The sequence below is a fragment of the Balaenoptera physalus genome, assembly GCF_965194825.1.
Source record: "Balaenoptera physalus genome assembly, chromosome: 6".
NCBI classification, from domain to species: Eukaryota; Metazoa; Chordata; class Mammalia; order Artiodactyla; family Balaenopteridae; genus Balaenoptera; species Balaenoptera physalus.
Window position 1 is genome coordinate 81859606 of NC_138885.1, and position 26010 is coordinate 81885615.

The 26010-nt window shown below is 34.4% G+C and overlaps 1 protein-coding gene across 9 annotated transcripts in view; it reads left to right on the forward strand.

The window, feature by feature from the left end:
* The window catches only part of LOC309663364 (small membrane A-kinase anchor protein), a 285507-nt gene that overhangs the window by 38445 nt on the left and 221052 nt on the right, over nt 1-26010 (forward strand). For 2 of the 9 annotated variants that reach the window (XR_014265200.1, XR_014265202.1), the window contains exon 4: nt 8280-8302. The exons of the other annotated variants lie outside the window; for them this stretch is intronic. The gene's annotated coding sequence lies outside the window, so the exon portion shown is untranslated. The remainder of the gene's footprint in view (nt 1-8279; nt 8303-26010) is intronic. 9 annotated transcript variants of the gene reach the window in all.

Below are 26010 nucleotides of genomic sequence, written 5' to 3' on the forward strand. Positions count from 1 at the left end.
TACTTTCTAGATTTCCTCAAATTTACTTTCCAACTGTAAAAAAAACTTTTTGCTAATCTGGTATTAATACCAAGTGCTCATATTGTATTCATGGATGTAGTATATTTTCTTTTCTTTGTGGGGATGTTAATGTATTTTTTCAAATAATTTATTATGAACATTTTAAAATATATTGAAGAACTGAAAGAACAGTACTATAATTACCCATATACTCACCCTCTAGATATACATATGTTAACATTTGCCAGAGTAATCCATGTTTTTGTGTTTTTTTTCTGAACCATTTGACAGATGTAATCATCATGACACTTGATCTCTCAATACTTCAGGATATGTTTCCCAAAAGAATGTGTTTCCTAAAAATAATATTTTTCTTCAAAAATAAAACTACCATCACATGTAAGAAAATAAGTATTAATCCCTTAAATCATCTAGTATTCATCCATATTCAGATATTCCCAATCCAAAAATGCCTTCTAGAGCTGTTTTTTAAAAATCAGAATCCAGTCAGATTGATGCATTACTTTTGGCTCATTAGTCTCATTTCATATGAGTTCTCTTATTTCTTTCTTTGAAAAAAATGGTATTTTTTCCAGTTTTACTGAAACATAATTGACATACGCACAACATGAATTTAAGGTATACAACATGATGACTTGACTTACATACATCATGAAATGATTGCCACAATAGGTTTAGTGAGCAGCCATCATCTCATATGGATACAACATTAAAGAAATAGACGGGAATTCCCTGGCGGTCCAGTGGTTAGGACTCCACGCTTTCACTGCAGAGGGCCTGGGTTCAATCCTGGTCAGGGAACTAAGATCCCACAGGCCGCGTGGTGTGGCCAAAAAAAAAGAACGAAATAGAAGAAACATTTTTCCCTGCAGTGAGAACTCTCAGGATTTCCTCTCTTAACAACTTTCATCTATAACATACAGCAGTGTTAGTTATCTTTATCATGTTGTATATTACATCCCCTTGCCCCCAGCCCACTCAACCCCCCATACCATAAATCTTATCTCTTCTTCTATGAGTTTGTTTATTTATTTGTTTTTGAAGTATAATTGACCTGCAATACTATGTTAGTTCCTGGTACAAAACATAATGTTTTGATATTTCTATACATTTCAAAATGATCACCATGATAAGTGTAGTTGTCATTGATCACCATACAAAGATATCACATACTTACTGTATTCTCCACCTGTACATTTCATACCTGTAATTCATTTATTTTGTGACTGAAAGTTTCTACCTCTTAATCTCCCTTACCTGTTTCTCTCCTTCCCCGCCCATCTCCCCACTGGCAATCACACGTTTGTTCTCTGTATATTTGTTCATTTGTTTTTTAGATTCCACATATAAGTAAAATCATACACTATTTGTCTTTCTCTGACTTACTACACTTAGCATAATACCCTCTAGGTCCATCCGTGTTATCACATATGGCAAGATTTCATTCTTTTTTACAGCTGAGTAATATTCCACTGTATATGTACACCACATCTTCTTTATCCATTCATCAATTGATGAGCACTTAGGTTGCTTTCATATCTTGGCTATTATAAATAGTGCTGCCATGAAGTAGGAGTTCACATATCTTTTCAAATTAGTGTTTCTGTTTTCTTCAGATAAATACCCAGAAGTGGAATTGCTGGATTATATGTTAGGTTTAGTTTTAATTTTTTGAGGAATCTCCATACTGTTTTTCATATTGGCTACACCAATTTACATTCTCACCAACAGTGCACAAGTGTTCCCTTTTTTCCAATCCACACCAACACTTGTTATTTGTTGTCTTTAACATTTCTTATTAAACTGGTTTTGGTTAATGAACTCTTTTAGCTTTTGTCTGTAAAACTTTTGATCTCTCCTTCAAATCTGAACAAAAGACTTGCCTGGTAGAGTAGTTTTGGTTGTAGGTTTTTGCCTTTCATCTCTTGAAATATATCATGCCACACCTTTCTGATCTTCATAGTTTCTGCTGAAAAGTCAGCTGATAGCCTTATGGGAGTTCCCTTGTATGTAACTTGTTGCTTTTCCCTTGCTGATTTTAATATTCTCTATCTTTAATTTTTGCCATTTAATTACAGTGTGTCTTGGTGTGGTCCTCTTTGGGTTGATCATGTTTGGGACTCTCTGTGCTTCCTGGACCTGGATATCTGTTTCCTTTCCTAGGTTAAGGAAGTTTTCAGCTAGTATGTCTTCAGATATGTTCTCTGCCCCTTTCTCTCTCTCTTTTCCTTCTGAGACCCCTGTAATGAGAATGTTAGTATGCTCTGCGTTGTCCCAGAGGTCTCTTAAACTGTCCTTGTTTCTTTTTATTCTTTTTTCTTTTTTCTGTCCAGCTTCAGTGATTTCTACTACTCTGTCTTCTAGCTCTCTGATCTGTTCCTCTGTATCACCTAATCTACTATTGATTCCTTCTAGTATATTTTTCATTTCAGGTATTCTTCATCTCTGGTTCTTCTTTATATTTTCTAACTCCTTGTTAAACTTCTCACTGTTTTCATTCATTCTTCTCCTGAGATCTTTGAGCATCTTTATGATCATTACCTTGAACTCTTTATTGGGTAGATTGCTTATTTCCACCTTACTTAGTTCTTCTGGGGTTTTATCTTGTTCCCTCATTTGGAACATATTTCTCTGTTGCCTCATTTTGCCTAATTTACTGTTTTTATTTCTCTGTATTTGGTAGGTTTATTCCATTTCCCCATCTTGGAGAAGTGGCCTTTTGTAAGAGATGTCCTATGGGCCCAGTAGCACACCTGCTCTGGTCACCTGTGCTATATGCCTTAGCAGTATGCTCTATGTGGGTTGTGTACGTCTTTCTGTTGTGGTGGGCTGACTACTGTGGGTGTGCTGGTAGGTGTGGCTGGCCCCGATACTGGTTGGTTGCCATGCCCTGCCTTGTGCAGAGAGTGCTAGCTGCTGGTGGGTGGGACCAGGTCACAAGGAGACTGGCTACAGAGTCCCGGGTGTGTGTGTTGGGGGGGGCGGTCCCAAGGCTAGTCCTGGCCCACTGGCTGGGTCTCAGCCTGGCTGACTGTGGGCTGGGGGTTCCAGATCTAGTGTCTGCTTGCTGGTTGCCAGGGCCAGTTCCTGACACAGCTGTCTGCATGATTGGGGTACCCCCAAGCTGGTGTTGACCCACTGTGGGGCTGGATCCTAGGGTAGCTGGCTGAGGGTCTCAAAGTGTTTCAGAGTTAGTGTTGGCTTGCTGGTGGCTGATGCTGGGTCCTGCGGCTAGTGCTGGCACACTTGTGGACAGAGCCACATCTTGGGGTCTCTGGCTACAGGGCCCAAGGTTTCTGGAGCTGGTGTCAGCCTGCTGGTGGACAGGGCTGAGTCTAGGGTGTCCTGGGTCTGCTATCTGCCCCTGGTGGGCAGAGCCAGGTCCTGAGGTCTCTGGCTGCAGGTCCTGGGGTCCTGGAGCTGGTGTTAGCCTGCTGGTACAGGGACCCATCCCGATGGCTGGCTGCAGGGCCCCAGGGGTCCCAGGGCTAGTGCTGATGCACTGGTGGGCAGGACGGGTCCTGGGTTCTCTGGTGGGTGGGGCAGCATCCTGGGGTGGCTGTGGGCTCAGGGGCTTCTATGTACGCTGGCCTGCTGATATGTGGTGCTGTGTCCCTCACCGGCTAGCTGCTTGGCCTGAGGCGTTCCAATACAAGTGCTGACAGGCTGGTGGCTGGGGGCAGGACTGGGTCCCAAGCCTAATAAGCTAGAGGGAGGATTCCAAAATGGTGCTTACCAGCATTGGTGTCCACATGGTAGAATGAGCTCTCCCAAATGGCTGCTGCCAGCATCTTTGTCCGCAAGGTGAGTTCCAGTTGCCTCCTGCCTCTCTGGGAGGCTCTCCAAGATCAGCAGTGGGTGTGACCCAAGCTTCTTTCAGATTATTGCTTCTGTCCTGGGTCTCGGAGTGTGTGAGATTTTGTGTGTTCCCCTAAGAGTAGAGTGTCTATTTCCTTCAGCCCTCTGACTCTCCCAAAATAAGCCCCACTTGCCTTCAAAGCTAAACGTCCTGGGGGCTCATCTTCCTGGTGCAGGACCCCCAGGCTGGGGAGCCCAGTGTGGGGCTCAGACCCTTGAGGAGAAGCTCTGTGATTGTAATTATCCTCCTGATTGTGGGTCACCCACCCAGGTTATGGGTCTTGACTATACTGTGTCTTTGCCTCTACTACCCATCTTGTTGTGGTTCCTTCTTTATATCTTTCATTGTAGAAAACCTTTTTTGCTAATCTTCATGTTTTCTCATTAGTAGTTGCTCTGTAAATAGTTGTAATAGTTGTAATTTTGGTGTGCCTGTGGCAGGAGGTGAGCTCAGAGTCTTCCTACTCCCTCATCTTGACCACTACCCTCTCACCTTTTTTTTAATGGCATTGCCATTTTAAAGAGACCAAGAAAGTTGTCTTGAGGAAGGAATCATATTCTGGATTGGTCTGATTGTTTTCTCTTGGTTTTCTTTTACTTGTTCTATACTCTGTATTTGTGAACTAGCATTTCGATTAGGCTCAGTTTAAACCTTTTTGTTAAGAATACTTTGTAGGTGATACTGGGTATTTCATCGTATGTAATTGAAGGATATAATATCAGGTTGTTCCAATATTGATGATGCCAAGTTGGATTATTTGGTGGAGGTGGGGACTACTTGATCTCTGCATTATAAAGATATGCTTTCCCTTTGCAATTAGCAAGTAACCTGTGGGAAGATACTTTGACATCATGGAAGTGTTCCTAAATCAGTTATTACATTGGAGGTTACAAAATGCTAATTTTCTAATTCTATTGTTCCTTTGATATTTATTAGCTGACTTTTTTTCCTGTGAAGTAGAGCTCCCCCTCATCAACTAGGGTGAAAAAGGTAGGGTAAATGCCTAATTCTTGAATATTTACCATTTTTCACTCTAAAAGTGATGTGAGAGTCATCTCCTTTGGTGGCAAGTGAGGTTTTTTTTCTTTTCCCTTTGACTGGCACTGTGGATTCTTGAGTACTTATTAATTCAGTATCTTACAATCGATTACACTTTTTAACCCTAAAATAGTTTCAGATCTGACCATTAAGAGTTCCTTCAGGCTGCTTTGGTGTCCTTTTGACATACCCTTTTATAGTCTTTGAGCACATTAGTTTTTTCACATACATGATGTCCCAGGTTCATCTTGTATTTTTTCTGACCCTGGCAATTAGCTGTTTTTCCTGTTTCCTTTTTGTCAGGATGGCATATAGATACTAATGCCAGGTGTTTTAAGTGTACTCATTGTTTACTGGGATGATATTAATAATTCTGAGCTTTTTCAATGACTATAGCTAGGGTGGATGTATATATATATATATACACACATTTTCACACCCTTCTACATACATATATACGTAATTTTTAAAGAAAACCATGAGTTCAAATATATACTCCCAACTCAAGTTAAATATTTCAGGGTTTTCCCTTACTGCTTTGTTTTTATATTTTTAAAATTTTCTTATCCTAAAAATCTTGGTTCTTCTAACATTAACATGTTACTTTGTTTTATTTTATAATATATGTACAATAGTTTTTAAAAGTTAATACCAAGGTTATTACTAACTATAGAAGTACTGAATGAAATTTAAGATTTCTTTGCTTGTTTTGTTTGTCTTTAAATATGTCTGAAAGTTAGCATTCTGAGAATATTTAATAAGGTTTTCATCTCATTTTACTAATGGTTTGTTATACAGTTTGGGGTTTTTGTTTGTTTGTTTTTGCTTCAGTTCTCAGTTTCAGAGTTTACTTGCATTGAATTTCATTTTAAGCTATGTAAAACATTTGTATAATGTTCAAAGTCAAAACCTAAATAAAAAGATATTTAGAGAAGTCTTGCTTTCATCTCTCTCCTCCACCATCCCATTCTGTTCCTATTTCTTATAGACATTACTTATTTTCCTTAGTTTGTGTTTTTCCATTGCTTCCTTTTGCAAAAATATCCAGAGACGTACTTGCATATATACATACATATATAATTTCTCCCTACTTTCTTAGTCAAAAGTTCAGCATTTTATTCACTGTTCTGTACCTTGCTTTTTTTCATTTTACAATGTATCTTGGAGATTGTCCCAAATCAGTACATAGAGAGCTTCCTCACTCTTTTTTTGTAGCTATGTCATATTATATGGATATTTTACAATTTCTTCAACTAGTACCCTGATATGGTCATTTCTGTTGTTCTGGTCTGTATTACAGTAATGACCCAATGAATAACCTTGTGTATATGTTTTTGGGTTTTTTTTGTTTTTTTTTTAACTGGTGGAGATGTATATTCAGGATGGATTCTGGACGTAAGACCTCTAGGTCAAAGGGAATATACACTTAAAATTTTGTTAGATATACCCAAATTCTCATCCATAGGGATTGTATCATTGAGCCTGCCTTTTTCTCCATAGGCAGTGTTGGTTCTTTTGAAGGTTTCATATCCCTTTGTTCCCTACAAGTTGTTCTTTCAGTTTTTCCCTTCAGTCTTTTGTTAATGGCTTTTCTCGGATGTCTTCTGATCCTTGGCTGCCTGCTTATACTAAGAATAAGAGGTATTAAATAGCTGGTTGGGTGGGGCTTGTTTATTGAAGGCTTCATTAGAAGGTTATCTGTCTGTTTCTTCGGGGAGTCCAGGATACAAGTATCTTAAGGCCTTTTCTTTGGGCTGGTCATGTTCCCAAGGGAAGAATATTTTAATCTTCTTCCTAATGGGTAAGACTGGTTACTAGCATTTTGGAAACCCAGTAAGGCTGGGAGATCTTATTGTTCAGTATGGATGATAGTATTTTGGTGGGGGGAGTGGGAATAGAATAATATTTAAAAGAGAGTCCATACCACCTTATACTAGATCGTCATCCTTTTTTATGTAGAAGATTGAAACCAGATGGCAGCATGGCTTTTCTCTACCTCCAGCCCTTTAGCAGTATTGGGTATATAGCTTTATTCATCTCCTTGACAGTGTGATATTGTTGGCTAGTGGATGAATTTAAATACATTTATTGTGGTTACTGATCTATTAGGACATATTGCCATCATCTTATTTTGTGCTTTTTGTTTATCAAGCCTGTGTATGTGTGTGTCTGTGTGTGTGTCTGTATGTGTCCATGTCTGTGTCTTTCTTTTCTCCTATTAATGCTTTCTGTTGGAAATAATAAAATTAATTTCCTGTTTCAATCTCCCCTGGTTTGGAAGTAGTGGTTTATATTTCTGATTTTTGTTTGGTGGTGGTGGTGGTTGTTTGTTTTAATGGTTACCCTTAAATATTTAAAATAAATTCTTGACCATAAATTTTTTTGTAGCGAAATTATTTATCGTCTCTCTTGCCCTGGAATAAGACAAATTTAACTTAACCCACAGAACCTCCAAGGCAATTTCCTATTATAATTACCTAGAATTTATTTCAATATTTTAACCCAAAACTTAATGTCATGTCAGTTGTTAAATTAACCAACATTTTATCAGTTTCTGTTTACCATTGTTTCTAACAACTTTCATTTTTTCTCTGAATTTTTATTTTCTCAATCTTGTTTTTTTTTTTCTTGGAATTTGATTATCTAGATTCAAACTTTAATCTGGAAAAACAAATAAGCAACAATAGCAACTATAGAAGGAGTGGTGGGGCCAGGTAATAATTATATAGTTTCAGTAAATGAGACAGTGTATTAATAACATGAGATTAAGCAGGTATCAATGTAATTAAATAGGTGACTCAAATTCAACCTGTGAGAATGTAAAAAGCAAGTGCTATAATTCATTGGAGAAGTGTAATGGATTATTCAGAAGCATATTCATGCATTACATTATCAATTTGTACAAAAAGACTTAGAACCGTATCTCATACTGTGTTTCAGAGTGAGTTTCAAAATAAGCCTCTCTGAGGCAATTTCTTCATTTGTATAGTGATCATGTATCATACTTTTTCTACAACAGTCATGATTTACACCTGTCCTCCTAGCATAATTGTTAATTATGCCCACTGCCTTTATTCTCAGAAATGTACCAATTTTGTTAGTAAACCAAATGGTCACCTTATTTATAAAATTTGGAAAATTCCAGTCTTGTAGGGATGACTTAAGTGTTACAAATAATCCACGTAAAGAGTTATAGATGGTATTTCACACATAGTACATGCTCAATAATGGTAGGTATCAAGGAACAGCTTAGGTTGCGTGTGTAAATACTGTTTTTTTCTCCCAGGCCTTTTTAAAACTGAACCCATTTTTTGACAGTATTTTAATATCATTTGATTTCTGAATTATCTTTTATTCTTAGGCAAAGAAGTCATCACCGACATGGTAAGCTGTAATATTTATGTACAAAAAATTTGAATTGATATTTTATTAATGGTTAATTACTATGTTTTCCATGTACCTCAAACCCTTTATGAGTAAGTACTGATTTCAATAGTGATAATTATAATAATTTTACATTTAGAATTTGTTAAGGTATTTTTCAGTTATAAAAATGGTTTCTGTACCACAGGTCAAATATCTAGAGTATATGTTTTGCTTTAGTTCTATGCTTGGATTAGCTTCCTATGTATATATTATTCTGAAATTGGACATATTCTGAATTTAGCCTTATGGTCCAAATTTTATTCATTTAAGAATTTATCATTTGAAATGGATAGGGCAGACACTTACATTTGAATTATGAAACTTTGTTAAATAAATATGCAAATGAAAGATATTCCAGTTACTTTAGAAAAACATGAAGACCACTCTGCATAAAAGCCATGTTAATTAATAACATCTACTTTTTATATAGGAAATCTCTGAAAATAAGAGCATGTTTTTAGGAACTAATTTAGCAAGGTTAAGGTAACACTTGCAGCCTTAATCAGCATTGGATGCAGTGTATTTCTTATAGTTTTTAAAATTTTGGCTTTATAGTGTGACAAAAGTCTTGATTCACAGTATTGTTTACACTCACTTGAATATTCTCCTGAAAGTGGACCTGGGCAGACCAATCTGAATTTAGACCAACAACTTCATGCCAAACTATACTTTTCTATTCAACTGTACTGTCATAAGAATTTGGAATGTTTGCAAAGATGATCAAACAAAAAAAGAAAACATATTCCAAGGTCTGTATCTGTTCTCTTTCAGTCTCTTGACCTCCACTCTCATCTTTCTCTCTCTAACCCCTCTTTAACACACCAAATAATGCATTGATGATCTTCTACTCTGTGTCATATATGACATTTGAGTTTTAAATTTTTCTTTTTTTTTTTAAACCTGGGTAAATTCAAACCACACAGTCATAGAACAATTTGAAAACTCCTTTTGATTTTTAATAGGTAATATTTTGACCTATTCTGAGACTAGATACCTAACAATAAAATTCTAATTCTTTAAAATTCTCTTATTTACTACATAAAATAGAGGTTTCTTTGGATTAATATGCATTAGTAATCTATTATTGTATTGATGATTGTCTTGTTTTATTTAATTGTAAAAATTGAAGCATAACCAGATTTTCTTTACTGTTAATCATTATTTAAAATTGGAATCAGAAATTAAATTGCAAATATGGTGGCAATAAAAGTTCTTTATTTCTCAGTGAAAACAAGGACACAACTTTTATTTTTGGGTGTAAGACAAGGTGATACATAGCATATGTAACTTTTTAAAAAATATTTATAAGCACTATTTTGTAATTTATTCCTTTCACTATAAATTGGATGTTATCTGATATGTCATTCCTCCATACCTATTTCCTTTTTAAGCACTGTTAACATCTCAAGTAAAGGAGAGACAGAATTCATTCCATGGATTTAAGTTAAGCTTCTAATATACCTTTTCTAAATAAAATTCCCTGTGTATTACTCTGTATGGATTTACGTATTGATGAAACCTTTTATTTGAAGCTTTGAAAACTAGAAAATAACAGGAAGAAGAAATCTGAAAAAATATTGTATAAGGTGGAAGGAAAGCACACCACTTAGACTTTTAAATTAAGGCCCTCAGAATTTACCTGATGGACAACCACATTGTGCTTGTAGGAATTACAATCAATACTTCGCGATTTTTGAAGTTTTACAGGACAACTGAGCTTTGTTAGTCTTAATATACCATTTTATTAAAACCCATTTGAACATACGGTTATAATTATGTATTGTTACTAATTTTGGAGGAAATATATCTGTTTTTGAGATTGAAGTAGGAGATACCTGCAATAAGATTATTAAATTATGAAAGAGATTTAGAGAATTTATTCATCTCTTAACATCAAGCCACAGCTGTAACGCGTTTCTTGATTGTTAGATGGACTGCAGTGGTTACTTAAGTAAAACCCTATGCAAATGTCTCATGATTCTGACCATACTCATATGTACTAGAAAAAGAGTCAAGAGTAGAAATATACAGAAGTTTGACTAAATTTAGTTTAATCTAGAAATTTGACTATTTATAAAATGTGGTTTTTTAAAGTTCAGTTTTTTAGTTATTAGAAATAGCCATTCTCTAATTTCTTTAAAGACTGGTTCATTAAAGGCATTAAACTGTCGTCATTCCTGCTATGTTTAATCAACTGACAAGTCATTTTGTCCCTCTTAGTTGCCATTTTGTCTTATTTTTCCCTGAATTAAATTAATTGCTTTAGAGCATTGGGTGTTTTTTGTTGGTTTGTTTGTTTTTTGTTTTGTTTTCTTCATATTGTTTGCACTTGGGGTTTATTGAACTTGTACCTGTTGATTTAAAATTTTTATCGAATTTGTAAAAAGTTTAGTTATTATTTTTTCAAAAATTTTTTGTGCATTTCTCCACCTCTTTCAAAGAATCCAATTACATGTATTTTCTGCCACTTGAAGTTATTCCACAGCTCACTCATATTCTCTTTATTTGCTTTATTTTTTAAAATTTTTATTGGTGTATAGTTGATTTACAATATTGTGTTAGTTTCTGCTGTGCAGCAAAGCGAATCAGTTATACATATACATATATCCACTCTTTTTTAGATTCTTTTCCTATATAGGTCATTACACAGTATTGAGTTCACTGTGCTATACAGTAGGTCCTTATTAGTTATCTATTTTATATATAGTAGTGTGTATATGTCAGTCCCAATCTCCCAGTTTATCCCTCTCCCCCTTCCCCCCTAGTAACCATAAGATTGTTTTCTACATCTGTGACTATTTCTGTTTTGTAAATAAGTTCATTTGTACCGTTTTTTAAGATTCCACATATAAGCGATATCAAATGATATTTGTCTGACTTCACTCAGTATGACAATCTCTAGGTCCATCCATGTTGCTGCAAATGGCATTATTTCTTTCGTTTTTATGGCTGAGTAATATTCCATTGTATATATATAGCACGTCTTTATCCATTCCTCTGTTGATGGACATTTAGGTTGCTTCTGTGTCCTGGCTATTGTAAATAGTGCTGCAGTGAACATTGGGGTGCATGTATCTTTTCGAATTATGGTTTTCTCCAGGTATATGCCCAGGATTGGGATTGCTGGATCATATGTTAGCTCTATTTTTAGTTTTTTAAGGAACCTCCATTCTGTTCTCCGTAGTGTCTGTACCAGTTCATATTCCCACCAACAGTGTATGAGGGTTCCCTTTTCTCCATACCCTCTCCAGCCACAATAGCTACAAATCTATTGTTTGTAGATTTTTTGATGATGGCCATTCTGACCAGTGTGAGGTGATACCTCATTATAGTCTTGATTTGAATTTCTCTAATAATTAGTGGTGCTGAGCATCTTTTCATGTGCTTTTTAGCCAACTGTATGTCTTCTTTGGAGAAATGTCTATTTAGATCTTCCACCCATTTTTTGATTGGGCTGCTTGTTTTTTTGCTATTGAGCTGCATGAGCTGTTTGAACATTTTGGAGATTAATCCCTTGTTGGTTGCTTCGTTTGCAAATATTTTCTCCCATTCTGTGGGTTGTCTTTTCGTTATGAAGACTAAGAGCCTTATGAAGTCTGTATAAACAACTCACGAATTTCTGAATCATCTGATTTGGATTATTGATTATTTGGATTATATACTCTGATTTATTTTACAAATCAGAAAATCTGATGGTGTGTTTCTAAGGTAACATGTCATCATTTTACCATATAATAGGCAGAGTTAAGCTTTATTAGATTGCACAATAAAATTAATGTTTTTCTTCATTCTTTTGATGTTGAAAAAATTCTTCCTATGTTTCTTTTTAAAAGTTAAGCAGCAAACTGATAGAATTTGTATTGATCATAATTTGTTTCCAGAAGGGCCAGAAAAACTGTTGTCACCAAGTGACCTGGCTGAGGATACCCTACTGCAAAGCTGTAGGGTATTTTATTTGAATTTAAAATCATGTAAACCTGAGCCAACAAAGAAAAGGAACAATTGGAGGAAGAACTTAATGATTTGTAAAATCTTAAGCAAAATGTATATATTTTATATGTTTTTCCTCAGGTGTATATCTCAAAATACAGACATAGTCTCAAGGACTCTTAAATGTACATGTTAGTGAACCTCTTTTTCTAAAGCTAATTTGACAAATGTTTTTATTTTAGGAAAAGAAATCAAAGCGACTGGAACGCTTTGGACCCCTTTGACATTCTCCCTTAACTTTTCAAGTTTTATATATTAAAGTAAATATAATGGCCAAATGAAAATATTTCACAGTGTTCTTTCTTATCACCAATACATTAATCATTAACATTGATTTTGTAATTGTCTTAAAATTTCACTGTTATAAAATTTAAAAATTAGTTATCAAAGATATTTAAATTACTAGAATGGGGTCAGCTCTTTTACTCAGGACATTTTTAGTGGTTTGTGGTGTATATTATGTTTTAAAAACAAACAAAATCCCAAAACTATAGTTATATTTATAGTATTTACAAATTTTGTTAACTTTCACATGTTTTAAGTTAGTGATTGTAGAGAATTTATTATAAATAATACTGAATTTCCTCATGGTGGCCTTGGATTACATATGGCTACAGATTAGCTAGAGTACTTGTCAAAATAAATTATAAGCTCAAGCTTCATTATCATTTGTAGCTTAAACATAGTGAATCTGATACAGCGTTCCTTCATAATTTTGATGCTCTTTGCAGTAAATTTGATATAGAACAGTTGCTAACGAAACCCAGTTCAGATGTGTGACCATTTTTATGGAAAACATCTGGGGTAATTATAATTAGTTCAGGATGTGTACTGTTTAAAAATAATCTTGAATTCATGGAGAAAGAAGCGTATCTTTTCCTCAATGACTAGAATAATCCAAGTTAGTATAAAAAAAATTCTTTAAGTTATTGGTAGCTATGCTTAGAGTATAATTTTAGAGTATTCCAAAAGGAAATAATGAGTAAGTTTTATGTAAAATGCCAAATTGGCACTTTACACCTGTTAGTGCGTTTCGTTTAGAACAGCTGTGTCTTTTATTATCAGTAAACAGATGGAGAAAGTAATGGAATGTTTTAAAGCAATATGTTAATCCTGTCTTCCACTACTGAACTGTCTCACAATATAGTGATTAAATATTGACTGTGCAGCTGTTACTTACAATTATAGAATTTCTTAGTTAATTTCTCCTTCCCATGCCCAAATGTTTTAATATTTAGAGATCTAATTTCTAATGTATTTTATTACAATTTGATTTCTAAAGATAAGTTATTTGACTGTTATGGAGACAAATTAATACGCTCATAAAGTTCTTATTTTTTTTTGCTAATTGACTAATATTCTAGGCAGGATAAACAATTTTAAGTATTTTTAAAACTAAATTGTTTATGAGTATGAAGGTAATTTTTAAATATGACAAATTTTGTTTAATTTTATGCTTGAAAACTGCCACCAATGAGTTAAAGAGGAAATAATGGTTCTTTTATCAAATATTTATGAAGCAGAGTACATAATACTTTCTTAGAATAGTGAATATATTCAGGCAAAACACCCTGCAAGTTATTTCAATTCTAGTAGCCCTTTTGCAGTTTAATTATATTTTATTCCTCACATCTCACTTTGTCAGAAAATATATTTTAGATACCACTTCAGTATTTATCACTTTTATTCTTAAGCTTGAGGAACAACTTGTATTAGCTAAAATTATTATTATTACTAATAGCTAACATTTATTGTGCTCTTAATATCTGAAAGGTACTGTGCAAAGAACTTTATATGTATTATAACATTCTTGCCCCTTTTAGTGGGTGAGGAAATTCAATCTTAGAGACATGAAGTAAATTGACTAAGGTCTTCCAGATGGGAAGTGGTAGAGATTGCTTTTAAACCCAGGCATTTTCACTCTCAAGCCTCTTGTTCTTAACGACTTTGCATTTTTCCTGCCTTTAGCATCTAATGTCAATATTATACAGAGGGGTAACTTTTTGAAGCCCTATGTGCACCCCCAAGTGATAATTATATCATTTAGTCCTCTCGCCTAAAAAGAAAACACAATCAAAACATGTATGGAAAGATGGAGCGCTCCAATTCTTGGTACCTCACCACATGATGACTGTCAGGGCTCTGTCAGCATCATCAGGAGTGTCCCATAACACACGTATCGTGACGTAGTTTACACTAGAAAGGTTTTCAAATACTGCTTTATAATTTCACTCTAATTGTGCCACTTTGTGGAGACAACTCTACCAATCTATTTCCCTTCCCAAAAAGAACCTGTCTTTGGTTCAAAAGATTTTAAAGAGCAACATGATGTAGTTTCTACCTATGTTATATTATTTTATGTATACCTTAACCTAGAACTGAGCTATCAGTTATTGTTGAAACTCATTGAATGACTGATCTCTGTCAGATATTATTATTAACTACTTAACATACTCAGTTAATTTTGTCATTTTTCATGGGAAGTATCCCATTTTATATATGAACAAACAAAGACTCAGAGGTAGTAAATAAATTGATCAAGATCACAGCTAGCAAATGATGTTTGTAAGCATTTGATTTTTTTCTTTAAAAAAAAAAAAACGGAAATCTAAGTGTCCAGCTAATTATTTTTGTAGAGAGCCTTAAGATTTCCATCTCTAACAGATGGCTACTTGTAGTTTCCCTTGACACTGATGAGAATGCTTATAAGATTAACTAGGATCAGCAATGTCATGAGGTATTGCTGGAAAAAATTTAATATAGTAGAAATGCATTATAAGGTTGTTCTTAAGAGGCAAAATGTTGTTGCATGCAAATTGTCTGAAGTATCAAAAGAAGAATAGACACATCTTTTGCATGCAATAATATGAAACATCATTTTTCATGTTACCAGAGTCTTAAATGAATAAAGATTTTACAATTTTGATAAATTTAATCAGCTATCCTATAGTTATTCAACATTAATATTTTATTCAAATTATTTTTATTAGTGTCTCCATCAAAACGAACTACCTAACACAGAGAACGCAAGAGATAAACAATAAAATTATTATTTTATATAGTACAGAGATCAGGCAGAATTATTTGGTAGTTTTGTTTTTTCTTTATGATTTTGAAGATTTTTTTAAATGAAGAATTATTTTGAGATAATTATAGATTTACATGCAATTTTAAGAAGTAATACAGAGAGATCCCATGTACCCTTTACCCACTTCCCCTCAGTGGTAACATATTGCAGAACTGTGTAGTACAATATCCCAGCTAGGACATTGATGCTAAAATAATCGAGATACAGAACATTTCCATCACCACAAGGATTCCTCGTGTAAAGCTTACACAGCCACATCTACTTCCTTTCCACATCTTTCCTTTAACCCTGACGACAACTAATCTGTTCTCTATTTTGATAATATTATCATTTCAAGAATGTTATGTAAATGGAATCATACAGTGTGTAACCTTTTGGGATTGACTTTTTTTTCACTCATCGTGATTCTGTGGAATTTCATTCAGGTTGTTGCACATATCAGTAGCTTGTTCTTTTTTATTGCTGACTAGTATTTCATAATATGGATGTACCACTGTTTGTGTAACCATTCACCCATTAAAGGACATCTGGGTTGTTTCCAAAACAACATAAATGTGGTTTCTTCCACAGTACTAAAGTTTCGTACTTTTACATTTTTATGCTTAAGTCCATGACTAATTTTGAATTAATATTTGTATAAGATGTGAAACTTAGGTCCAGGCTTTTGTTTTGTTTTATTTTTGTGGGAGCAAGGGGCTAATGGACACTAAATTAGCCCAGCACCATTTGTTGAAACTTTCTTTGCTCCACTGAATTGCTTTTGCACCTTAGTAAAAATAAAAATCAGTTGAGCACATTTGTGTAGCTGTTTCTTGATTCTTTTTGTGTTCCATTGATCTGTGTGTATATTCCTCCACCAATATCATAAAATCTTGATTACTGTGCTATATAATGTCTTAAAATTGGACACTTTATTCTTCTCTATTTTTTTCAAAATTGTTTTAATTTTCTAGCTCCTTTACCCTTCACATAAATTTTAGAAATCTCATCTATATCTACAAAAATTCTTGCTGGGATTTTGATAGGAATTGAATTAAGCTTGTATATCAATGTGAAGAGTATTGAAATGTTTACTGTATCGAGTCTTCCAGTTCATTAATACAGTTTCTCCATTTATTTAGAATTTTTATTTCTTTTATCAGCAGTTTGTAGTTTTAGCACCCAAGTATTCTATGTCTTGTTAGATTTATAACTAATTCACTTTTCTTGAATGATTTTTAAGGGTATTGTATTTTTACATTTTGGTGTCTACGTGATCATTATCAGTAGCTAGAAATACAATTGGTTTGTATATGTTTATCTTGTATGCTGTAGCCTTGCTGAACTCATTTATAGTTCTAGGAATTTTTTTATATATTCCTTGGGATTTTCTATGTAGACAATCATGTCGTCTGCAAATAGAGTCAATTTTCTTTCTTTTCAGTCTCTGTGTGTTTCTTTTTCCTACGTTTTTGCCCTGACTGTAACTTCTAGCACTATTTTAATTTATTTATTTTTGGCTGCATTGGGTCTTCGTTGCTGCGTGCAGGTTTTCTCTAGTTGTGACAAGCAGGGGCTACTCTTCGTTGCAGTGCATGGGCTTCTCATCACAGTGGCTTCTCTTGTTGGCAGAGCACGGGCTCTAGGCGCGTGGGCTTCAGTAGTTGTGGCATGTGGGCTCAGTAGTTGTGGCTCACGGGCTCTAGAGTGCAGGCTCAGTAGTTGTGGCGCATGGGATTAGTTGCTCCATGGCATGTGGGATCTTCCTGGATCAGGGCTCAAACCCGTGTGCCCTGCATTGGCAGGTGGATTCTTAACCACTGCACCACCAAGGAAGTCCCTCTAGCACTATTTTAAATAGGAGTGATTTAGAGATTCTTTCCTTATTCCCTGTCTTAGGAAGAAAACATGTTGTTTTACCATTAATTGTAATATCAGCTGTAGGCTTTTGTAGATACTCAATCAAGTTGAAGAAGTTTTCTCTAGTCCTACTTTTCTGAGTTTTTTTTCTTTTTAATGATGCAATGGGTGTTGAATTTTGTCAGCTGCGTTTTATGCATGATTTGTATTATCATGTGATTTTTCTTTATCTTGTTAATATGGAGTAATGCATTGATTTTCAAATATTGAACCAGCCTGGTCCTTGGAATAAACCCTACTTGGTCATAGTGAAAAAATCATTTTACAGATGCAAAGTAGTATATGTAGAATGGATAAACAACAAGGTCCTACTGTATAGCACAGGGAACTATATTCAGTATCCTGTGATAAACCGTAATGGAAAAGAATATATATATGTATAACTGAATCACTTTGCTATACATGAGAAATTAGCACAACATTGTAAATCAACTATACTTCAATAAAAAAAAATTTTTTTAAATCGTTTTATATATTGCTGAATTTTAATTGCTGATATATATTTTGTTAACGATTTTTGCATCTGTATTTACAAGGGATATTGGTCTATAGTTTTTTTTGTACTGTATTTGTTTTGGAATCAGGGTATTACTAACTTCATAAAATGAATTGCAAAGTGTTCCATCCTCATCTGCTTTCTGGAAGAGATTGTGTGCACAATTTGTGTCAGTTCTTTTTTAAACATTTGGTAGAATTCTGACCTGGAGATTTCTTTCAATGGGAGTTTTTAAGATGATGAATTGAATTTCTTTAACAGTCATTGGGCTATTCAACCCAATGGGATTATGGATATGTTGGACTATGAAAATTATCTGTTTCATATTTGGTGAGTTATGGTAGTTTGTGTTTTTTGAGATATTGTATTATTTATCTAAGTTGTCAAATTTATGTGTACAGGGTCCTTTGTAATATTCCCTTTTTATCCTTTTGATATCTACAGAGTCTATAATGATATCACTATTTCATTCCTGATATTGGTAATTGGTGTCTTCTCTATTTTTTCTTTGTCAGTTTTGTGAGAGGTTAGTCAATTTTATTACTCTTTTTGAAGAGTCAACTAATTATTTGAGTTTTCTATATTTTTTTCTGCTTTCAATATCATTGACTTCTGCTCTTTATTATATCCATTCTTCTACTTACTTTGGGTTTATTTTGATCTTTTTCTAGGATCTTGAGGTGAGAACATAGATTATTGATAAGAGATTTTTCTTCTTTTCACATGAATACATTTAATGGTATAAATTTCCCTCTCAGCACTGCTTTAGCTGTGTCATGCATATTTTGATATGCTTTATTATTTTCACTCAGTTCAATGTATTTTTTAAAATTTCTTTTGAGACTTTTGTCTTTGATCTATTATTTAGAAGTGTGTTTTGTAGTTTCCATTGTGTTTGAGGATTTTCCTGTTATCTTTCTGATACTGATTTCTAGTCAGATTCAGTTCTTTAAAATATTTCAGTTCTTTTAAATTTGTTGAGATTTGGTTTACAGCCCAGGATATGGTCTACCTTGGCATATGTTCTGTGGGCGTTTGAATAGAATGTGTATTCTGCTGTTAGGGGTGGAGAATTCCATAAATGTTTATTAGATCCTGTTGGTTGATTGTGTTGTTCAGATCTCATATTCGTCCTGCTCTTCTGTCTAGTTCTATCATTGTTGAGAAAGAGATGATGAAGTCTCCAACTATCGTTGTGGGTTGTCTATTTCTTCTTTCAGTTCTATCAACTTTTACCTCACATATATTACATCTGTGTTGTTCAGTGCATACACATTTCAAATTGTTTTGTTGTCTTAATGGAATGAATGTCACTCTCTGTAATTTTCTAAAGACTACTTTATCTGATATTAATATAGCCACACCTGCTTTTTATTGATTTGTGTTTGCACAGTGTATCTTTTTCTGTCCTTTTATTTTCACCCTAACTATATTATTATATTTGAGGTTTAATTTCTTATACACAGCATATACCTGGGTCATGTTTTTTAATCCTCTCTGCCCATCTCTTTTAATTGATATAGTAAGACCACTTACATTTAATATAATTATGGATATATTAGACTTAAATCTGTTTTTCATTTCTCTGGTTTATTTTTTCTGATTTCCTCTGGATCACTTGAACATTTTTAGAATTCCATTTTGATTTATCTTTATTGTTTTCGAGTATCTCTTTGTATAAACTTTTTAGAGGTTGCTGTATATGTATACACACATAACACACACACCCCTATTGTTGTCTGTTGGTACTGTCATTTTACCAGTTCAAGTAAAGTGTAGAAACCTTACTTCCCTTGATGTTCTTTTACCTTCTCCCATTTATAATGTAATTGTCTTAAGTATTTCCTTACATACATTTAGAGGTATAGTATACAATGTTATAATTTTTACTTAAGCCATCAAATACAATTTAGAAAACTCAAGAGAAGTAAAATGTGTTGAATTTAACCATGTCTTTTGCTGACTGTAGTCTTTTTTCCTGATATTCCAAGATTTCTTCTTTATTTTTAGTTGCTTTACAATGTTGTGTTAGTTTCTGCTGTACAACAAAGTGAATTAGCTATATGTATACATATATTCCCTGCCTCTTGGACCTCGCTCCCACCCCCCCCATCCCACCCATCTAGGTCATCACAGAGCACCAAGCTAGCTCCCTGTGGTATACAGCAGGTTACCACTAGCTATCTGTTTTACACACAGTATTGCATATACGTCAATCCTAATCTCTCAATTAGTCCCACTGTCCCCTTCCCCCGGCCCCATGTCCACATGTCCATTCTCTATGTCTGTGTCTCTATTCCTGCCTTGCAGATAGGTTCATCTGTACCATTTTTTTAGATTCCACATATATGCGTTAATATACGATATTTGTTTTTCTCTTTCTGACTTGCTTCACTCTGTATGACAGTCTCTAGGTCCATCCACATCTCTACAATGACCCAATTTTGTTCCTTTTTATGGCTGAGTAATATTCCATTGTATATATGTACCACATCTTCTTTATCCATTCATCTGTCAGTGGACAATTAGGTTGTTTCCTTGCCCTGGCTATTGTAAATAGTGCTGCAGTGAACATTGTGGTACATGTGTTTTTTGAATTATGGTTTGCTCAGGGTATATGCCCACTAGTGGGATCACTGGATTGTATGGTAGTTCTATTTTTCGTTTTTTAATGAATGGCCATACTGTTCTCCATAGTGGCTGTATCAATTTACATTTCCACCAACAGTGCAAGACAGTTCCCTTTTCTCCACACCCTCTCCAGCATTTGTTGTTAGTAGATTTTTTGATGATGGCCATTCTGTCTGGTGTTAGGTGATACCTCATTGTAATTTTGATTTGCATTTCTCTAATAATTAATGATGTTGAGCATCTTTTCATGTGTTTGTTGGCCATCTGTGTATCTTCTTAGGAGAAATGTCTACTTAGGTCTTCTGCCCATTTTTTAATTGAGTTGTTTGTTTTTTGATATTGAGCTCCATGAGCTGTTTGAATATTTTGGAGATTAATTCCTTGTCAGTTGCTTTGTTTGCAAGTATTTTCTCCCATTCCAAGGGTTGTCTTTTCATTTTGTTTATGGTTTCCTTTGCTGTGCAAAAGCCTTTAAGGTTAATTAAGTCCCATTTGTTTATTTTTGTTTTTATTTTCATTACTCTAGACGATGGGTCAAAAAAGATTTTGCTGTGATTTATGTCAAAGAGTGTTCTGCCTATATTTTCCTCTAAGAGTTTCATAGTATCCAGCCTTACATTTAGGTCTTTAAGCCATTTTGAGCTTATTTTTGTGTATGGTGTTAAGGAGTGTTCTAGTTTCATTCTTCTACATGTAGCTGTCCAATTTTCCCAGCACCACTTATTGAAGAGACTGTCTTTTCTCCATTGTATATTCTTGCCTCCTTTATCATAGATTAGGTGGCCATAGGTCGTGGGTTTATCTCTGGACTTTCTATCCTGTTCCACTGATTCATATTTCTGTTTTTGTGCCAGTACCATACTGTCTTGATTACTGTAGCTTTGTAGTGTAGTCTGAAGTCAGGGAGCCTGATTCCTCCAGCTCTGTTTTTCTTTCTTAAGATTGCTTTTGCTATTCAGGGTCTTTTGTGTTTCCATACAAAGAATAAAATTTTTTTTCTAGTTCTGTGAAAAATGCCCTTGGTAATTTGATAGGGATTGCACTGAATCTGTAGATTGCTTTGGGTAGTAGAGTCATTTTCACAATATTGATTCTTCCAGTCCAGGAACATGGTACATCTCTCCATCTGTTGCTGTCATCTTTGATTTCTTTCATCAGTGTTTTGTAGTTTTATGAATACAGGACTTTTGCCTCCTTAGGTAGGTTTATTCCTAGGTATTTTATTCTTTTTGTTGCAATGCTAAATGGGATTTTTTCCTTAATTTCTCTTTCTGATCTTTCATTGTTAGTGTATAGGAATGCAAGAGATTTCTGTGCATTAAGTTTGTATCCTGCTACTTTACCAAATTCATTGATTAGCTCTAGTAGTTTTCTGGTGGCATCTTTAGGATGCTCTATGTATAGTATCGTGTCATCTGCAAACAGTGACAGTTTTACTTCTTCTTTTCTGATTTGTATTTCTTATGTTTCTTTTTCTTCTCTGATTGCCGTGGCTAAAACTTCCAAAACTATGTTGAATAATAGTGGCAAGAGTGGACACCCTTGTCTTGTTCCTGATCTTAGAGGAAATGCTTTCAGTTTTTTACCATTGAGAATGATGTTGGCTGTGGGTTTGTCATATATGGCCTTTATTATGTTGAGGTAAGTTCCCTCTATGCCCACTTTCTGGAGAGTTTTTATCATAAATGGGTGTTGAATTTTGTCAAGAGCTTTTTCTGAATCTATTGAGATAGTCATATGGTTTTTATTCTTCAGTTTGTTAATATGGTGTATCACATTGATTGATTTGCATATATTTAAGAATCCTTGCATCCCTGGGATAAATATCACTTGATCAGGTGTATGATCCTTTTAATGTGTTGTTGGATTCGGTTTGCTAGAATTTTGTTGAGGATTTTTGCATCTATGTTCATCAGTGATACTGGTCTGTAATTTTCTTTTTTTGTGATATCTTTGTCTTGTTTTGGTATCAGAGTGATGGTGGCCACATAGAATGAGCTTCGTAGTGTTCTCTACTCTGCAGTTTTTTGGAAGAGTTTCAGAAGGATAGGTGTTAACTCTTCTCTAAATATTTGATAGAATTTGCCTGTGAAGCCATACTTTTATTTGCTGGAAGATTTTTTATTATAGTTTCCATTTCATATCTTGTGATTGGTCTGTTTATATTTTCTAATTCTTCCTTGTTCAGTCTTGGAAAGTTATACCTGGTTCAGTCTTAGAAAGTTGTACCTTTCCAAGAATTTGTCCATTTCTTCCATTTAATTGGCATATAGCTGCTTGTAGTAGTCTATTATGATCCTTTGTATTTCTGTGGTGTCAGTTGTAATTTCTCCGTTTTCATTTCTAATTTTATCGATTTGAATCCTCTCCCTTTTTTCTTGATGAGACTGCCTAAATAGGTTTTATAGTTAAAAACTCTGGTCTTTTTATTTCAGGCCTCTCTGCTTTGCCCATTCCCTGCCTCAGCTAACAGGCCATCTGAAGCAGTATGTTTGCTCTTGCTCTTGACTTTCATTCTCTTAAGTATAAGAAGCTACTGGGAGCTGTAAATACCTACATTAAAAAGGGAGAAAAGTCCCAGATCGATAACATTTACTTTATATTTTTAGTGGTGTATAACTACTTATATAACAAGAATCTACTCTAAATGGTAGAATGTACAAAACTTGATGAACCTTTAAATAGAGATAATGGAGAAGGAAAAATTGAAGGTAACTCCCAGATTCTACCTTGAGCAGAAGGTGGTGCCATTTTTTAAGAGAGGAAATAGAGGAACAGCAGTTTATGGAGAGGCTGTAGCCATAGGGATCAGAGACAATAAGCTTAGTCTTTGATAGGTGGAGTTAGAGGTTCCTGAAAGACATCCAGCTAGATATGCCCATGAGTCCATTTGTGGATATGGACCTCAGGACTGGCTTAGGATAGGATGTTCTTTGGATTCATTCCCTTATGTGCAATACATGGTTTTTGAAGCCAGGAATGTGGGATGAAATCATCCAGGGACATGTATAATGAAAAGAGATGATGGTATAGGACAGAATCTCGAGAAATAACAATAGTTAAGAAATGAATAAAGGAAGAGGAGGATGCAAACAATACTGGAAGCAGAGTGTAGAGACATAGGAAAGTCAGGAAAATGTACATCATTGAAGCCAGGAGAAAAGAATGTTTCAAGAAAGAACGTATAGTATATATTATCAAACATTACCCAAACATTAAGAACTGAAAATTATTTGTTAGATCGAGTGAAAAGTACATATATGATCCTCCTGAAAATAGTTTCAGTGAGGTGATGATGGAAACCTTATTATACTGGATGAAGGAGTATGTAGAAAAAGAGAAATCTGATTTGAAATTAATATAGATACCTTTTCTTCCTTATCTTCCAGGTTTTCTGTTCAGCAGCTTTTGCATTATCACTGACATATGATTGATCACATATGGGAAGAATTTTAGTCATTTTGTTCTTGATTATCTTCCCAAGGATGAACCCACTAAATCTCACTCTTCACAGTGCTCTCCATTTTACTCCGAAGGGATGACTGTATATATCCCCCATCCTCAGAAAGATGCCAAAAATGTTATTTGTGTTCTCCTGAGTGACCTTAACTTTTAAATAACTTTGCTGCTTTTCATATTCAATACTCAGGCTGAAATCTGAGCTCTATCCTCTTTTCTTCTCTGCTAACTACAAAAGTTTGAAATAACATTATACAGTTTTGGTCAAGGAGTGAATAGTTTGTTTATAGAGTGATGGAAGAGTTTTTTTAAGAAAATTGAACTAGTAGTTGAACACTTACATTTCAAAAACTAAGTGAAAAAATACAGACATGAATAAAAACTTGATCACTAATTTTATATTTACAAATAAGTTCTAGTGAAAATGACATTGACTCTGTGCAGCTACTTTATCCTTTTCTCTTTTAACTTTTTTGAAATAACGTTAGGCTTACCAAAAATTGCAAAAATACTACACAGAATTTTGTATGCCCTTCACCCAGACACTCCAAATATTAGCATTTTGCTTTAGCATTCTCTCTCTTTTCTCTGAAGCTTTTTAAAGTCTTGAAGCTGCACACATAATGTCCTTTAACCTCTAAAAATTTCACTGTTCTTTCCCTAAAAATGAGGAAAGTCGCACAATCTCAATACGATTATCAAAATCAGGAAATTAACATTGACATAGTACTATTATCTAAACTATAAACCTGTGCTTTACAGTATGATAGCCACTAGCACAGGTGGCTATTTAAACTTAAATTAATTAGAAATTTAGTTCCTCAGTCACACTAGTCATGTTTCAAGCACTCAGCAGTCTAGTGGCTATTGTATTGGAGAACATAGGTCTGGACATTTTCATCATTGCATAAAGTTCTATTAGACAGTAATGCTCTAGACATTCAAATTGTGTCAGGTGTTTCACTAACAGCCTATGTAGCAGAAGAAAAAGTTGTTTCAAATTTTGTTCAACATCCTACTGTTCTTACTTTGGTCCAGGATCTCTTTTTGCATTTAGTTGTCATGTCTCTGTTAGTCTCCTCCACTCTGGGATAATCCCTCAGTCTTTCTTTTCATTTCAGGACAAATGATATTTTTTCTAATTCTGTCATTTATACCACATTTATTACTTGGAATTCTGTTTTAAGAAAGAACTTTCCCTTCTTTATTTACTTCTGTTGGTATCAACTTATGGATTCTTTAATTGTGTGGTTAAAATCCATTTCTATTATTAGTTATTTGATGTTCGAATTATCCAAGACTTGACCAGTGAGAGCCCTTCAGGCTGGTTTAGATTCAGACTGAACATGTCACCTGATAAAAATGAGATTGTTTCGCAGTATTGGTAACATTTAATTAAAAGTTATATGGCTTATGGCATTCTTTATCTGCTGAATATCTTAAAGCTATTTAAAATACCTGAATCATCACTATACTCCTATACTCCTAAAAATCAAAGATTATTCATCTTATGATTACCTGTATCTAATCTCTAGATTATCCCATATCTCATGCCCATTATTTAGAACAAGACGTTTTCACTAGCATTGCTTTATTACTGTTTAACTTGGACATTCACTGATTTATTCCCTTTTCAGTATTGAAAAGAGCTTTCATATAATCAGCATTCAGTTATTTTTAGCAATTTTTTCTTTCAGTTTTATTGAGATATAATTGACATATGGCACTGTATAATTGTAATGTGTACAGCATAGTGACTTGACTTTTAATATACATTGTGAAATGATTACCACAGTAAGTTTAGTTAACATCCACCATCTCATATAGGTAGAAGAAAAAGAAAAACATATATTTTTTTCCTTGTGATGAGAACTTTAAGGATCTATTTCCTTAGTAACTTACAAATATACCGTACAGCAGTGATAACTGTAGTCATCGTGTTGTACGTTATATCCTCAGTACTTATTTTTCTGATAATTGGAAGACTGTCTTTTGACTACCTTAATCCAGTTACCCCCACCCCTCCCCACTCTCTGCCTCTGATAGCCACAAATCTGACCTCTTTTTCCAATTTTGGGTTTGGGGGTGGAGGTGGGGGGGGCG